The sequence below is a fragment of the Larimichthys crocea genome, chromosome XVII (assembly GCF_000972845.2).
Source record: "Larimichthys crocea isolate SSNF chromosome XVII, L_crocea_2.0, whole genome shotgun sequence".
NCBI lineage: Eukaryota > Metazoa > Chordata > Actinopteri > Sciaenidae > Larimichthys > Larimichthys crocea.
Genome location: NC_040027.1, coordinates 11,505,525 through 11,522,310, shown reverse-complemented (window position 1 = coordinate 11,522,310; position 16,786 = coordinate 11,505,525).

Sequence of the window (16,786 nt, the reverse complement as noted above, 5' to 3'; positions counted from 1 at the left end):
GCTGACAGGTGAGACGTGTCAAGATGCTAATGCAACAGCTGTTTTGCACAACCAAAGGATTTCTGTACAAACTGGAAAAGAAAATGTCCCATCTGCAAGCTCGTCATCCTTCACCAGGATCTTGACCTGACTGCAGTTTGTTGCTGGTTAAATGCTTCGATGGTATCTGGGACTTTGGGGATGTGCTCTCTGCACAAATGAATCCCAGGTTACACCAAACCGATCAGATGGCAGACAGCGTGCATGCCGTCACGTGGGTGAGCTCATGTCAACGTTGTGAACACAGTGCCTCATGATAGTGGTTGGGGTATAATACAGTAATCTGACTGCACAGAGATACCACGAGGAAATTTTAAGAAGAGCTTGTTAACAAATATTTCAACGCATTTTTGCACATGAAATACAAGAGAAATGAGCCCTTTGTGTGCATAGAAATGGTCTGCTTTTATATTTTTGATTCATTTTTTAAAATATGTTTGATCTATAATTTAGCAGTCAAGCAATTTAAATGTGTTAAACATATGAAATATGACAGCTGAATGGCTCTGCATTACGCTGTCTGCATCATTACTTTCCTTTGATAGTGTCCTACAACACTCTGTGTGTCCTAGACTGTTTTGTAGAGAGTAGTGTCAGTGTGGATCGTTTGTGACAGTAAGCTTTAGATGGGATTCTGTCAGCCTCTTTTCAACCCGAGCATGAACAAAATACAAAAGTACAAATGCGCTCTGGAGGTGTGATGCACCTGCAAAATCTCGCTGGAATAGATGCAAAAGAACCCTTTTCTTTTCTTTTTCTTTTTTAACTAAATGTCCGCACACATCGCTTGTGCACAATGTGATATCATTGTCACAGACAGCAGGTGACAGTGCTAACAATGCAGATTGCACGTACCTTTTGAATTATGCTTGCAGTGCTCATCAAAGCAGCATCATTGCCTCCACTGTATTTGCACCTCAAGAACTGACCTGAAACCATGCACAGATAGAAACAAAAGGCACAAAGATAAGTTACAAGAGAGTATAAAGAGGTATCCAACACTGAAAGATGTCTGTTTGTGTTTGTCTTTGTTGTTATATGTAGTGAAGAATCTATTCAGAGAGAAGCCTGTTTGATTTGAGCTTCCTGGCATCATTCCCCCATGTTAATGTAATCATATTACCACACAGGAAAGCTATTGTCATACGCTTCTGTCAAAAGTGTAATGAAAAATTCTGCCAGCTTTATATAAGAAGGAGAACAGGGTATTGCATAAGAGCAGAGGAGCGTGGAAAGCCCATATGCAGGACCTAATTTCACGCAATCAACAAAGCCACTTTATGTCGAACCTTTGCTCTTTTTTAAAATCCTCCTTTAAAGGAGCTGCAGGCCTCCGAATCAAGACTTGGACAAGCCTCACAGAAGCTCACAATTTCATTTCACACTGAATGGAATTAGCCAGTGGACCAACCTTACAAAGTGGCTTTAAAAGATTTTAGTTCCACCCCGAAACACTCGGCATGTCGCTGCTGTGAAATGTGAATATGAGAATGTGTCTGTGAGTGTACGTGCACATCAGAGAGAAATGTCTAAAAGAAATAGATTTATAAAGGTCATGACTAAAATGTCCTTTTACTTTAGAAAATTACCCAGTAACGCTCCAGTGCAGGACAGCCCTTTAATATCAATATGTCCATTTCATCTGAAGCCAAGCGTTCAGTGCAGAGAGAGAGAGAGTACCTGAACAATGGAGACGAGCAGGCAAGGCGGCAAATTGCTACCTCAACCTTCCTCGGCCTCTTTCTACCTGTTTGTTTCTGTTTGTCTGACTTTTTTTTCCACCAGTCTATTCATCTATTTACTCCTTAGTTTTGGTTTTTATATTTCTGAAATTCAAAATGAGTCAAAAGGAATTCAGGTGCCTTGAAAAACAAAACTTGAGCTCAATGTGAAGTAATTACTCTTCAGTGAGAGTCTTGGTGGCTCTGTGCTGTCTGTGGAGATGGATGCTTTGAGGCCTGCAGGCATGGATTCACTCTTGTGGCCTGCTTTGAAATGTTCATGTTTTGATTTTGCAACATGACTTTATTTCTGATGAACAAAGTCTTGTTCCTCTAATTCCATCTGTAGGCTTCTCTCTCTCTTTCATTCATCTCTTCCACCCTTGTTATCCATAATGAAGTTGATTAAGAGAAGAGGACACAGTGAAGGAGGACAGAGAAGCCTGGAGAACAACAGCGGGAGAGAGAGGGAGTCAGTCCTCTGTGTTTGCTGCTGTGTGGTTCTGGCTGTGCTCCAGCACGGCCTGAGGACCCAATGTTGCAGCTCTGATGAAGAGAGCTCTGCAGCACCACTCTTCTCTCCCTGCTTCCACTCTTTCACACCCTCCACTCCTCCAAACATTTCTCCAGTCCCCACAGTTTTTCCCTGCCTCCCCTCTCATTCTCCTTTACTTGTTAGCTTTCTCCACACCCCTCGCTCCCTCCCTGCCTGTACCCTGCCAATGTGATCCATGTGTTGTGCTCCAGCAGAGACTTGCTGAGGCAGCAGAAAGAGGGAATATTTACAGATCAGTCAGATGGGGTTGAGTTCTGCTCCTACTGCACACTCACAGTTCCTCGTCAATCACTGCTACAACAGCTGCAACACCCAGGCAGCGACACTGCTGCACACACATTAAGCATCTTAGCCACTATGAATGTAAGCACACATAAACTTACCCATATGTTCATATAGTACACACACACACATACTTATCAATGTGCAAATACACATTTCCCCATGTGCACACAGGTGCAGAAAAAGCAAAATAACATTGCAAAGTAATTTATTTTATTTTACCTACACAACTCATCAATCGAAGTAAGAACACATTTTCAACATGATCCCAAAATGTTGAAACACAGACACAAAACACTGGACAATAATAGTTTTACACCTTTTTTAAAGAATATAAAAATATTTTCTTCAAATCCTCTTTTAATTTTTTTAAAAAATATATATAAAAATATATAAATGCCCAAATTGTTGTTGTTGTTCAAGCCTCCAAACATGAACTTTGCTCTAAAAGGTCCAGTTTGATTTCCGTGACCTGCAAAAATAGAATATAATATTCTTAAGTCTTTTCATACACGAGTCCACCACGTTGTTTCTACATTAGCCCAAAACAGACAAACTAAACACTGGCTGTACAGAGTGTCTTTTTGTATTCGTACGATGGAGTATGAGGCGAGGGGTATTCAGTCAGTTGCATCTGTAACCTCACCTGCACACAGGAGCTTTAAGTAAACACAGTCCAAACTGAGTAAAGTCATCTAGATCATGAAATATTAAATCACCAAGGCTAAGAATCTGACCAACCATCCACTGTCGATACTTGGCTGAATCATAAGGACGCCTCGGCACTGAACATGTAATGACCTCCGATAACCAGACCATGCTCTGAGAGAGACTTGAGAGCTGAACCTGCCATCCTAAAGAGAGCAACAACACATCAACCACTCGCATCATTTCTCTGCTTGTTGCCTCTCGGGCTGACGAAGACATCGAACCGACTCTCTTTTTATCTTCAGTCAGGAACAAACACACTTGCAGGTTGACTCCAGGTGCTGTTCACAGCAGGAGTCTATTCACAACAACTTATACATATAAGGCCTAACCGTTGAATGAAAATGCATGTGCAGAAACTATGCTCAATTCAAATCAATTTCACTTTCATCAGCTCAGTTCAAAGACTGAATCGATCTCTACCTTTTTCTAGCCAACGCCAGATCCCCGGGCTTCCTCTCACATCCACTGTCAGCCCACAGCAGACAAACTTACTGCTGCTTTTCACCCTCTTCCTTCTTCTTCTCCTGTTTTTTCTTGCATCCATTCGCCAATTTGTGGATATGTAACAGATGAATCACAATGAGAGGTTAACCAAAACTACACAGGCAGTGCAGAAACACACACACACACACACACACACACACACACACACACACACACAAAATGCAGTGCTTTAAGCAAACAGATGATGCTGCCAAAGAGAGGTGTTGCTCCTGCTAACTCTGTCAACCCAACAAGGTCAACATTCAAAACACAGGCAGTGTGTGTGTGTGTGTGTGTGTGTGTATGTGTGTGTGTGTGTGTGTGTGTGTGCATGCATAAGTGTGTGGGACTGTGTGTGCAGTGTGTAAACAGCATGGGAGACCTTGACTTCCACTTTCTGAGCTCTCATACCCAGCTGAGGCGGATCTTCTGCGACCTGATCACCCTGTTGCCGCGCCGACATCCTGCCAACACCCCGTCAATCACAATGACCCAACCCAGCCTCCGGCCTTTACACACACACACACACACACACACACACACACACACACACACACACACACATTACAGCACCTCTTTGCCCATCTTCTCCCTCTAACGTACCTCCCTCCCTCACCTGCCAGTGAGGTCAACAGGAGCCATGATGTCAGCAACCTGGCTGGCGCCATGGTAACAGTTTGCCCAGCGATGGTGTAACTCAAGTACAAACAGTCACATTGGATCGATGTAGCCATCCTGACCTATTCAAAACTTTACTCCATGCATGCATTTCATTTAAGGTTATCGGCTCCCATATATCTGATGTGACACTTGCACTCGCGCGGTTTAATGTCACGCTTTAATGCCTTTAAATAAAACTTAACGCTAATAGGAAATGACTTGAGTTATTAGTCATTTTAATGGTTATCCTCCAAACAACCTGTGTAATTTATGGGTGGCATATCACCAGTGTAGCCACTAACACCTAGGTCAACTAGGTCGCTTCCACCTTTGCCGACACAAGGGCTGACTGAAGTAATTGAAGCCTGTTGTGACTGTGAATGGCCACCACCTCACAGGATGATGCACTTAGACCTGTTGCACATTTAACTTTAAATCCGTCACCACAAAAAAAGTAATAAATGCACACGGGATGAGCATGCTGTAAGGCTTTGAACTACAATTTAAACGTGAAGCAGTCACAATGTTCTGGTCTGTATTTCAATTTTGTGATTTCAAGGTCAAAGAGTCTATACGAAAATGGGAAGACCAGAGAATACCTGTACAATCACCATTAAGAGATACACAGAATAATATACATGCCCTGCTTTTTTGATCAATAGTTAAACTCTTTTTGAACCTTGTGTACCCAAAGCACCCTTAGACACAGTTGTATTTCAGAATAGGCCGTGAGCTGCAGTTCCTTCCACACCCTTCAAAATGATTTAGTATCAACACATCGGTGAGAATGTGGTACAGACAGACATCTTAGTATCAAACATGTTGCCTCAAACTAAAATGACCTGGCACTCCTCTATCTTTAAGAGAGATCATGCACGCAGACATGAAACTGAGAATGATGTACTCTGAACTTGTCCGTCTATATAGCTGAACAAAATGTGATTAAAACGGCTGATCTCTGCATTTCTGCAGTATGGCTTTTGGTATAGACCTTTTATTCCTCTTGGACTGACAGAGCACTGCAGAAAATAAATAGTAAACTCCATTTCTCTTGCAGAAATATGAGTACGAGTAGATGAACCTCATCTCATTCGGCTTCCTGCCTGCTGAGCCGTACGTCTCTGCCTTGTGTGTATGTGTCTCCTTTGTCGAGTGGGCTCTCTTTTTTTTTTCCCCTTGTTGTTTTTATATCTGTTTGTCCATCTGTCTGTGTTCCTCACTTGTTTTCAGGAGTAGTGGAGAGGAAGGCCTCAAGTAAAAGTTGAGCCAAGTCTGAGCCAGACATTAATAATTGAGAAGGGCAGGAGGGGAGAGAATGGCTCCTGCAATATTCATATGTCATATTGACTTGACTGCCAGCCAGTCGCCCATGCACCCAGTACTTATGAAGTCTCACAGATGACTGAGGATGCAATGCTGTGTCCTCCCTCAGCCTCCTCCTCCTCCTACATCTCCCTTTCCTTCCCTCTGTACATTTTCTCATCTTCCATCCACATGCCACCTCCTATTTCTCCACTCCCTCCCTCTCGCCCTCCCTCGCTCTGCCATCTCTCCTCCGGTCTCCTTGTCTCTGCCACTTCTTTTCATCCCCTTCTCATCTGCTGCCATCTCTCAGAAGAGTATGGCATGCCCAAGGGCCAAATTCAATTATAGACCAAATTAAAGAGATGCTGCTCAACTCCCTCAACAGACAAAGAGAACACACACATGCACCAGACACGCCAAAGGGGTTACAACACACACATGCACACACAGAGGCAAACACATATTCACTTTGTAGCCTCTGCAGTGTTCAAAAGCAATCCACACAAATTGTGGACAAACTGTATTTTAAGATTGTGTCCTCGAGTCCGGCACCTTCCCCAAGTGTTACGTTGCCGACAGAGCTTTTCAACTGTTGCTCACTAAAACCCCAAACCGTCTGTCTCTCCATCACTCCAGGCCCCAGATGCTGCCTTTAATTAGCCATGGTAACGGTAACATAGCTGTGAATAAGTAGCCAGCTGCCCGACATGTCCAAATCTGGGAGGAGAATCTGACGAATTAGACAGTAAAGCTGGGAGGACCATCGTTAGTACCAGCCGTCTGCATTTTAGCATCAGCCGTAAAATATCAAATCCTCAGAAAGAGTTGTAGTGTTTCCGAGGTCAACCAATTATCGAGCGCTGCAGGCTACACTGGCTGCCTTTCAACGTGATTAGATCTGAACTCACCAGAGGACATCCGGTCCACTTGTTCTCTTGTACAGAGAGCTGAGATTAAAAAGCTCAGAATGAAATAAAATATATATTTGTATTCTGTCAATTCAACATCTACTGCTCCTAGCATGGGAAAGTAGTACAGAAGTAGAGCTGGACAAAGGGGAAAGAGGGATTTGATGTGAGGAGAGTCCCCTGCATCTTCCAAAACAGCCGCAGGGTGAAAGCGAAGAACCGAGAGCGCGGTGTTGTAAAAAGGATACTGCTGCTGCTCTTAAAACTACAGCATCAATTTGGGTGATTTGCATTTTTTTCACTTGAAGGTCTTTACTAAGCAGAACAATTGTCATGATCTCTGGGCCAATAACACCCACTCAAACCCCAAAACAACATTTGTTAAAATGCATAAAATGAAAATGAGACCACCGTGTAACATTCCTGAAAATCAGGTTTTTTAATAATTCAAGAAACTTTTTGTAATGGACCACTGGAAAGAATAAATACAGTAAAACGAGACGACTCCTCTACTGCATGTAAACATGATGTCTCCTCATCATCATGTGCATAAAAAAACAACAGGTAGGATATAAGATTTGATGCTCATAACCCCTAGGAGGCTGCGCCATGACCTTGGTGTTAATGCATGTGGGGAAAGGAACACGCCTCGAGTCTGCATACAGGGGTGTGTGTGGAACGTGGCAGGGAATAGTGGTGGTGGAGCTGATGTTGCAGTACGTCACCTCTGCTCTCCCTGAGGATAAAGTAATAATAATTCTCCACCGAGCTCAATAGATATAGCTGGAGGGCTCAGACAATACATGTAAACAACAAACAACTCACACACACCAACTTAAAAGAGCCATAAACCATCCGCCGCCCACACTGTCCTCACTGAACCAGGCCTATAACATTACTCTGCACCAGCAGCCAGTTAATCACACACACAATATCAATTTGTGGAGCACAAACACAGCGCAGTAATAAATATGTAAATAACCCCACAGTTTGTGCCTGTACGTATGTGTGTGTGTGTGTGTGTGTGTGTTTGTGCTGGAGGAAACAAATAGTCCGCACAAGGAGGGTAGGTGTAAGCATTTATGTCACCCTGTGTTGGAATGACACACTCAACAAAGTTCTCACCAAACACACACACACACTCGCAAAAATGACCTCTCCATGACGGGAACTGTGTACAGATGGATCAACAAACACAAATGGATCGATTGGAAAGCGGTGCGTCCCTCTTCCCACCAACCTGTACACACACACACACACACAAATATACGCCCACCCTACACACACACACACACGATCCATGACTGTGACAGTGGGATGGGAGAGGGGGTGTCTGTCATTGTCCTGTAAGGGGATATCGAAGCTGATGTTGGCGACTTATCCACACTCTTCATAATCCAATGTGGCGCACGCGTGTGTGTGTGTGTGTGAGAGAGAAAGAGTGTGTGTTGTTGTGTGTGCGCGTGTGTAGCCGACCAGGCCTGCTGTTGCTGATAAGAGCCGAGGGCTTAGTCCTCAGTCACAGGGACACACTCGGAGCATTAATGAGCCCACAGCACAGAGGAGAGCCTCTGCCAAAAAGGTCTTTATCAGCCACGAGGAGCCTCTGTGTGTGTGTGTGTGTGTGTGTGTGTGGGTGGGTGTTTATGTGTGTGTGCGTGATTGAGACTTCATATGTTTCGTTTTTTTTTCTTTTGACACTCCACTGTATTTCCAGAAAAAAGTATTCATGATCAAACACTCCTATCCACACAAGTACGCACACTTGGTAGTGGGTATAGCCTGAAGGTGATGCTGGAGGTTGAGATGCAACACACAGCAGTTCTATCTGAGAGGGTACATCCATCACACAGACAGCTTGAACTCAGTGTGTGTGAGAGAGAGAGAGAGTGTGTGTGTGTGTGTGTGTGCCATTTCAGAAGTTAGTTAGATTGGTAACAAGGTGATTTTGTTAACGGAGCTTCCGACGCTCAACAACAAGATGATTGAATGACAGAGCATTATATTGGCTGTCAACAAGAGGAGGTGGATAAACGTCAGCAACAAAACAGAGACGTGACTGACAAGAGGAGAGGGCGGAGGGTGGAGGGGAGGGTGACGTAGGTTGCCAAGAGGAAACGTCTGCACATCTGCGTCTGTTGCATAAAGACACGACGAGGACAGTTACCGTGATACCACGGTGTTCATACACGAGAACAAGTGACGGGCACTTCAAAGTGTGCACAATGCCAGCAGAAAGAACACGCTCACCTACCTGCGACACTGAAGAGAAACACAGTTGTCAACTCCAACTTCTTGATAAATGGCTTTTCTTCCACTCTCTCTCTGATTTGTCATGTTTTAGTAACCAGGAGGCATTGCTTTCATCTGTGAGAGGTACAAAGCAGAAGCAGGAAAGATGGAGGCATCAGCAGGTGTGATATACGGCGTCTGGTAAGCAGCTGAGTTTTGCTTATCATTTTACTTTTGAATTATTAAATAGAATCAGCAAATCAATCAAACGAGCAGCCAATCAGTCAGGAGGAGAGAGAGAAAGATGAAAAGAGCCGAGAGAGGAACTGGAGAACGGGTTTGAGGTATTTCAGATTTAGGACTGTGCATTAAGAATTTATGGGATCTAAGTGATGCTGGTTTGAGATTACAGCAGGGGAGAGGTTCACAAAGCTGTGGAGTGATACCGGTGCTTGGTGGGGCGGGGGACTGCTGAGCTGTGTGTACCATTTGACAGTGGGGGGTATTACTCAAATATACACACAGGAGGAGGAGAAACTAGAGTGGTGGGTGGGTGGTAGACAAAACTACCTTTAAGTAACAAAATCAACTCAAGTGCATCTGAAATAACTCTGAGCTGAGAGTAATTCAGGATACTATGTCCCACTGACAGTATAAAGTTGGATGTTGTATCCGTGATGCCATTTTAAAGCTCCACGTTAGCAGCCCACATGCTTGCACACACCATTATAACTGGGAATGAGTTTATTTCCTCTCAGGTGTTTACATTATTCAGTATTTCAGTTTCAGAGTTACAAATCAAAAAGAGAATACGGGAGAGATGCTGATCCTCTCTCCTCTCCAGCACACTAATTTATCAACTTACTGTAATTCAGTTTTTGGAAACACTGTCAGAGATTTTCAAAATAATAACTAAGACATTTTGGGGATAGCAGGAGAGAGACAATCATAATCTGAATTATGAATTATGAATTCAAGAAATACTTGAGGCTGAGGTTAAACTTGGAAAATTCAGACTCACGATGTGTGGATTCTCTCATAACATGACAGGATGGATTACATTAGAGTTCAGCTTTAACCCACCGCATTCCTAAATGCAACTCCAAATAAAGTAAGTTATAATAATAGATTATTCTGCATCTGTTTCTATCCATCACAGTGGAACTGTCTGGTTAATATGTCACCAGATGCTCTTTTCATTTATGTTTTTTCTCATTGTATTGTGGCTGTTCTATATATTCTAAAAGAGGACAAAGGAAAAAGTAGGATACAGTATAACTGGTTAATCCTTGCCTGGTTTTTAAAGTGCACACACACACACACACACACACACACACACACACACACACAGGTCATACAGTGACGTTTTTTATCGAGGCAAACTAAATAACCAGATGACATAAAGAACACTGACAGAATAAATAACAGACACGCAATATAAACAAACATAAAAATAAGATATGTGAAGGATGCCAGTCCTGATTTGTAAAAGACGGAGATGTGAAACAGATTGTGCACCCGTCCTCGTGTAGCCTGCACATAGACAACACAAAAACACCCATGCTCACATAACATGTCTGGTTCCCTAAACAGCATGTGTCTGCTTTCCAAGCCCTGGAGTAATAGCAGTCATTACCGCGCACAGGCAACACGAGCATACACACTCACACACACACATTGTCCAGCAGGTTATTACAGTGGCAGTGTAGCTTATTACCCTGCCTCAGCACCACTCAATTATTCAGCCCGAGTCCACGGGGATAGGAGAAGCAGCTCAGTGTGCTACTTACAACACGTCTAAGTAGGCCAAAGAGACTGAAACTAAAGTGTGACACACAGACGCAACATAGCATCACCGTGCAGACTGTGCAAACTGGGAACTCCGTGCAAAGATAACACGTTTTAGGAGCCACTGGAGCAATTTTAAGTGCGTGTGCGTAATAGTTGAGTCACTTTTGGTGAATGGGTAGCCACAAAAGACTTGGGGGGGGTGTCCACACCACTGCCTTCCATCTCTGTGAAAACCTCTGCAACAGAAATAAAGTCACATATACAGTACCTTTGCTAGATTGCCGACATACACAGAAACCACAGAGGACAATACAACCTTGCTTGATCCCGTCACTGGTTTATTAAATACTTTCGCAATCTCGTCGAGAAATGGAGAGAGAAGCGGCGGAGGCTAAGAGAGTGCAGGGAGCAGATCTATTTTAGAGCGAGATTAAGCAGAGCTGTGTTGAAATAGAAGCCCTGACCGACCGAGCCATGATCTGGGGACTTATTAAAGACTCTTATTAAAAGTTAAGGGAGGCCCTAAGACCCTTACAATAAGAGAGAGGGGCAGGAGGGGGGGGTGAAACAGCGGGGAGGGGTGATGCGTGTGGTGGAAAAAGGATTGAGTTTAAGCTCTTTCTTTCCTCTCCTCCCTCCCAGCGCACACACTCTCCATGACCATCTCCCTCCCTTCTCATCTCTGCCGACTCTTCCTCACTCCCCAACCAGGTCAGCTAAATAAAGTCCACCGTTTTAGCCTAATTTCTGACAGTCTGACGGCTTCACACAGACACACACACACACACATTCAACTGCATGCACTCTCAGTCATCAAGTGCTGGTTATAGATTTCAGAGCAAATCCTTTTTTTTTTACCCTCTGTACTGCTACATAGTGTGAAGCACTGAGCATAACGCATGCCCGGTGCAGGCTGACTTGGTTCGGTGCAGTCCTGTGTAACTGCATCCTATCCCATAGAGAGCAGAGGGAGTGCTGTACCACCTGCTTATCGATCAGTTAAAAGATAAGGCTTGCTAGAGCTAAACGTCTCACACCAAAGGGAGTGTTGGCGCAGAGATGCTTTTCTACCTTGCCTGGATCCCTGGGGATGCAGATCGAAGATCACAGTGTGTGTGTGTGTGTGTGTGTGTTTGTGTGAGCGATGACATTAAACAACCAGTGGCACAAAAGAAGAAAGTATTGCATAAACACATAGGTTTCCTTTTTTTTAATGTTTTACCTCTGTCTCTCTCTCTCTCCATCTCATTCTCTCTAAATACCACCCTTCATCAGCGCTTTGTCCTTCAAACCAGAGCAGGCAGGAAGCATAATGGAAACCATGGCAACCAGACAGCGAACAGACAGCGCTGTTTAAGCTGAGCGAGGCTGGATGGATGTATGGATAGTGAGAGAACTACAGAAGAGGAGGAGGTGAAGTGAGAACACATGTGGGACAGAAGTAACGTTCTCAGTACACCATCCCCTCTTGTGGTACATACATGTAATAAGACGCACATACATGCACACACACACACACTGGCAGATCTGTATGACTTTGGAGCATAATGTGCATCAGGTCTTTGGTTTAGTGAGGACTCTGTGGGTTTCAAAGTTTCTCATTATACGTGTACGGCCCAGAGATTTCAGCTGGACTCGACAGAAAGCACACAGTTACTCCCAATCGCTGCATTTCTGGCACTAAATCTATTTTGTGAACCTTGGCTAACAGCATGTAGCGTCTGGTATTAAAGTTTCCTTTAGATGTTTTTTGCTCGTTTCTCCCAGCAGTAAGCCGGAATTATGTCAAATTTAAAACAAGCGTCAGAGAAACAAACATACATAAGGATTAATGTGAAATTATTCTAATTTATTCCTGGCTTAATCCCTCGTAATATCCCCGGTAAGTAGCTGTAAGCAGGCAGACACACATACCTCCACATTCAGTCTCTATATACACACAAAGTGACGCCTGGAGTAAGTCTGCTTTCCCTGAGTAACACCACCAGGAAGAGTCAGACCAGTCCTTTAGGATTCAGACATATTTCAGCCTGATCAATGATCACTTATAGTGTGTTTAAACTTGTGCTCTAACATAACACGCAGCATGTTTTAACCTAATGTTCTATACAATCATGTAATAGCATGTTTAGTGTATTGTTAGTAGTTAATAACTGTTTTTATTAATAGTTAACTATCGCTTTTTGCATCTTTCAGCCAAATCAATCTTTACTTGTAGCACGTTTTAGCCTAATAAACAATATGCACTGTCTAATAAAGCATAGAGCATCATTCAGGTGAATAAAATACAATTTTAAAAGGATGTTTTAACATGTCTAGCCTAACTTTAATGAACAATAACTTGTAGTATGCCTAACACACTGCATCTTGCAGCATGTTACAGCTGAGAAAACTATAATTTATAGCATGTTTAAGCCAAATAAACTTAAACTTGTAGCATGTTTTAGTGTAATAAACTATGTCTTATATCAAGTTTTAGCACAATGAATGTTAAACTATAGCTAATTATACTTTTAGATGTATTTAAGACATTTAGCCTAATAAACTGGCATGTTTTAGCCAAACCAATTATGTTTTGTAGCATGTTTCAGTGTAATAAACTATGTCTGTGCACTGTAGCAGCTTTAATAGACCTTTTTCTTAGCAGCCATTTTTATTTTAGGTGTTACCAATGATACTAATTAAGGCTCCATTCCATTCAGCTCAGAGTTAGGGTGCTGCTGTGGTGGCATGTTGGTTCACTCCAAAGACATTTTAGTCAGATATATTTTGTCTTTAACTGAAACTTTTAAAATATTTAGCCTTTTATCAACAAATATTGACCTTGACACCAGCATTTGCTCTTGTAAAAAGGAAACTAGTTGTTCAACAGCACTTTAAATAAAGCATAAATCTCACCTTCGTTGGGTTTTCTTCGTTGTCTATTTTCGCCTGACATCTGTCTCAAGTCGGTTGTAAAAACCATGGCGGGCTTCTTGCTGCTCTTGTTGTGTTCAAAGTGGAAGAATTATTTGCAGCTGCAGGTTTTCTCGTGCATCTTCAGCAATTAACCGAACCCCCCCTTGTTCTCCGGTTAACTACTGTTCTAATCTTAGCTGAAAGTGGTAAACTCACACAGGTGTTTTCACTTATTTGCCTGATTAGACCTCCTCTCAGCATTGTGTGAGTGCAAACCTTCCTGCCTGATTGACAATTGGTTACACCTGCGAGCTCGGGACAATTCTTTTTTATTTTTGCGCCACAATGACTGCAAATTATGAGCAGCGACTGTTTAACCATCGTAAATTGCATGATTGTCCGTGAAAACACCTTCATCTTTCTTGGCACATTCATCTTGGACAGCTTCGGTAATTCTATAATGCTCAGGTTAGCTCTGCCCATCTGTGGTCTAATCAGATTTGCAGTTGCCACCCACCCTGGTGCCCCCATGTTAGACAAATGGTCTAAAGGTGCCTTCTTAGATGCTCCTATGGTAGTTAAACACTCTATCGTGGCCCAGTGTGCAAGAAAATGTGATAAAGTGCCATTTAGGGTGCCCTTCCAGTGGAGAAAATGCGATGTATAGGCTGCCCTACACGCTAGAAAATTAGTTGGCCTCTATGCACCTTTAAATAAATAGTTAATAGTGTGTGTTACAGAGGTTTAGTACTTTAATTCTGAGTCACGTAATAAAATAGTTCTTATCTTAAGCAGACTTTCTGTGACCTGATGGTGCATGCAGCTGGTGCCCTTTTGATTTTCACCCCCTGGCCCTCAAACAGCCTGAGTCCAGCACTGATTACGAGACAGCTGTAGTTTGACAGGGTCATCCTGTTTACACAACAGAAGGTTGAAGTCAGTGCACAGTCAGACCATGGTACAGCTTTCTTTAAAAAAAAAAAAAAATGCTGCTTTTATGTACTGGTGCTTAGAAATCTGACATATCAGAGCTGGCTGCTGTGTGAACATTCCTATTCTGCAGGCATACATTGTGTACATGAATGAAACCAAACCTTTTCATAAGTTAATTAAGAGGTGTGAATGACATCAGCGTTGAAGGTGATCTTCTAAAGTGTAATCCATCAAAGCGCATACCGTGCGTGCCAGTTGTACACTACTTTAGGTCTAAACGTCCAACCAGATCCATCACGGTTTGTTAAATTTAGCTGACATTGACAGTGTTTCGGCCTGAATTCCTCTCTCTCTCTCTCTCTCTCTCTCTCTCTCTCTCTCTCTCACTGTCTCTCCTGTGTTGTCTTGATGAATTCACAGGGATCACAGAGGAGGTGAGAGGAAGAATATGATGCACTGCTGCACTGACAGACGCAGGGATGCAGGAGAAAAACAGGTCTGCGTTGGTTTTTGGTTTTGTTTACACCAGAAAAGCATTTCTAAATTTTAAGAGGGTTTAAACCCATGAACCTCCTCTGTAATGCCATGCATTTATCATGAGGTGAATACTGAACTCACTTGTCATTGTTATCAACAATCTTTAATCTCTCTTTGTCACCACTTGTCCAGGAGTAAACTGTACCGTTGCATGATGTTCATTTTTCTCACGGGCCCTTGAAAAGAACTTGTTCACTATCTTAATATGCTTACCCTGAGTTGCGGCTTGATGTATCCGCTCAAACACTGAAAGCTACCGGTGTCGGAGCACCCGAGGAAGACTGATTTAAACCATCTCATCTCATCTCATTTTCACATCCTCTAGTCTCCCCTCCCTGCATCTGAAATCTTCCTTTCCTCATTCCCTTCATTAGATTGCACTCTCTCCTTGGTGAAAGACCGGGAAGAATGCTGGTTATTCAAATTTAAATCAACACTGACAGAGAAGCAGATGTAAAAAGAGAGAGAGGGGGGTGAAGAGAGCTACAAAGCTTGTACCTGACGTTGTTAGTATTAATGTGATTCCACTGCGAGGGCTGGGATCGATGCAGTCAGATGAGGGACTGTGTTAACATCCTAATCTCTAATAGCATCAGAGCAGCCAGACTATAAAAACCTCTACCAGTTCAACCATGAACACACACACACATACACAAGCACAGATCAAGAGGATAAGACAGACGGAGAGGACACGAGGAGCCATTAGAGGAAGACCTGTATTGTGTGTTGAAAGAGAAAACCCAGATAGCCTCAATGACCCCATGCCAGATCCTGGTCCTTCACTACAGTTTACACAAGAGAAAGCACAGCTCAGAGAAAACCACTGACCAGAGTCCATGTGAAAAACGCCAGATTTAAAAACCCAGCGATAAAAAGTGCTAAGCTTTGACTCTCAGGTTGTAACTGTATATACAGACATTAACTCCCACATTAAAGCAGTTAGTTGTTTATGTAGGGAGAAATAATGCTCTGTGTTATCAGCCTACTTAGATCGCACTATAAACCGCTCCGAAGAAGAGCAACCACAGCCTGTTTAAACGCCACAGTTTTGCCCTATTTGCTAAAAATATCATTTTGGTGTCAGGTTTGTTCAGCGGGGAGAAATCTTCTCATTGCACAGAAAGTGAGGAATTGAAACTAAGGAGCGAAATACAAGATTGCTCTCAGACAACAGGAAGTTTTCAGTCTCCTGCGAGACATTCTGGTCTGAGGTCGATCAATGATTTTTTTACAATATATTTATTGTAGATTTCTTATTATAACATCCCGTCAAGAAAACATACAGTACAGTGATACAGTGTTGCTCATAAAGTTGGAGTAAAATATGTTTATCTCATAAATGTGATTTTTTTCTTGATAGATGAACCGATCTTCTCAAACCTTTATTGATAGATTTCAAACATACCACAGTGAACATTAAACCACAACTAACTTGATGTGTATGAAAAGGAATAAAAAGAGGAATCTGTATGAAAACAAAGTTATTCCAACTTTATGAGCAACAGTGTACATACATTAGACACACACGCAGACACACAACTTGCACTTAGGATAGAACACAAACAAACAAAATGAAATATTTGCCTACATTGTTTCCTTTTATGTAAAGCCACGTTTCCATCTTGATTGATATTTATGTTTGGTTTCCACAGCTTGATAAAATCTTTTCGTCTTTCTAGGGCTTATCCACATCGTCAATCATGTCGCATCCATACACCAACATACTTGTA